We start from the raw sequence: 1,582 nt of genomic DNA, 5'->3' as shown, positions 1-1,582 counted from the left end.
CCGAAGTGGATTGATGCTGGTGTTTTCATTAAAACGTATTTTAATCCAAAATCTTTACAAGGAAACTTTGTTGAACACTTAGGCAAATTATTATCTCAGTAGAGTTTTAATTTGGTTAAGGGAAATTATCCCGGATAAGGGTTTTGTCGCGTTCAAAGCTAATTAATTAGAGGTTCCGTCATTTATTTCATCCTTATAATTCGTACAAAGTTTAAAGTTGTTTCTTTGCTTAATGCAAACAAATATACCTGTTTACTTTTCTAAAGTACTAAAACGTTCCTGTTTTGCAAATTCATTTTTAATCAGATATTTTCTAACATCTTCATATTCTAATCTAATTCTCATTCTAGCTATTTCAAAACCAAAACCGATTAAACGATTTTTCCATATCATAAACCTAAAAGTAAATTTAACCGATTGTAAATAAGTTTTGTTAAAAAAGCGTTCCCTGTGGGATCGATATCTTTTATTACTACAAGCGTATACCGTGCACTTGCGGAAATCACTCAACAAGTTTTTGGCGCCGTTGCCGGGGATACGCCAAAATTTTTGACAAAATTTTAAATTTTTTGTGTTTTATTACGAATCTAGGTTTATTCATACTTATTCAAACTTTTATATTTTTTAATTATTTTCAATTACTAACATATTTATTTTTCAAATTCTGTTTTGTAGGTAGTTTCGGTTCGTGCGAAATTTCAAGTTCATACGCAGTTCTCGAAGTTCGGGCACGTCACCTGATCCTATTGACCCAGAAATTGAAAGAACCCTTAAAAAGAACAAGAAAGAAAAGAAAAAGAAAAACCAAACCCCAATAAAAACTAAAATTACCGAGCTAGAAGTTATGGCCACACTTATGGATTACGCTAGGCCAGGAGTGGCCGGTGTAACAAACAGTATAGTTAGACCCCAAATCAATGCAAATCAATTTGAAATTAAGCCTGCGTTGCTTAATATGTTGCAAAATAATGTAACGTTTTACGGGTTACCTAACGAGAATCCTAACACCCATTTGACAAATTTCTTAGAAATTTGTGACACTTTTAAAATTACAAATGTGACTGCGGAAGCGATCAATCTTCGCCTTTTTCCTTTTACTTTGAAGGATCGAGCCAAAGAATGGTTAACTTCTATGCCAGCCGCATCAATTGAGACTTGGGAGCAATTAGCCCAAGCATTTTTATCAAAATTTTTCCTTTTAGCAAAAACCGCAAGAGTCATTAAAGAGTTAACATCTTTTTCTCAAAATGATAATGAAACTCTTTATGAGGCTTGGTAACGTTTTAAAGAACTTCAACGTTTATGCCCACACCACCAATTGCCCGCTGAACTTTTAATGCAAACATTTTATAATGGACTAAATCCTACAACTAGAGGTTCATTGGATGCTATGTCTAGAGGGTTATTCATGAAGAAAACATCTTCCCAAGCGAGAGAACTTTTGGAGGAAATGGCAATCAACAGCAGTATGTGGCCCGCGGAACGTGGACACGTACCAGTAGCGAAACCATCATCCTCAACAACATCATCAGTTAAAGGTATAGTGAATCTTGATCCAGTAGCGATGTTGCAAGCCCAATTT

General features: G+C 34.6%; 1 non-coding gene across 1 annotated transcript; it reads right to left on the bottom strand.

Annotated features, from left to right (window-relative positions):
* Positions 1–1,213: 1,213 nt before the first annotated feature.
* Positions 1,214–1,320, bottom strand: LOC136216129 (small nucleolar RNA R71). The gene has a single exon (XR_010683121.1). It is a non-coding gene; the product is annotated as a small nucleolar RNA R71 (small nucleolar RNA).
* Between the last annotated feature and the right edge of the window lie 262 nt (positions 1,321–1,582).

The sequence above is a fragment of the Euphorbia lathyris genome, chromosome 1 (genome assembly GCF_963576675.1).
Source record: "Euphorbia lathyris chromosome 1, ddEupLath1.1, whole genome shotgun sequence".
NCBI lineage: Eukaryota > Viridiplantae > Streptophyta > Magnoliopsida > Malpighiales > Euphorbiaceae > Euphorbia > Euphorbia lathyris.
The sequence above is the reverse complement of the archived record's forward strand: the minus strand, read 5'-3'. Positions and strand labels throughout refer to the sequence as shown.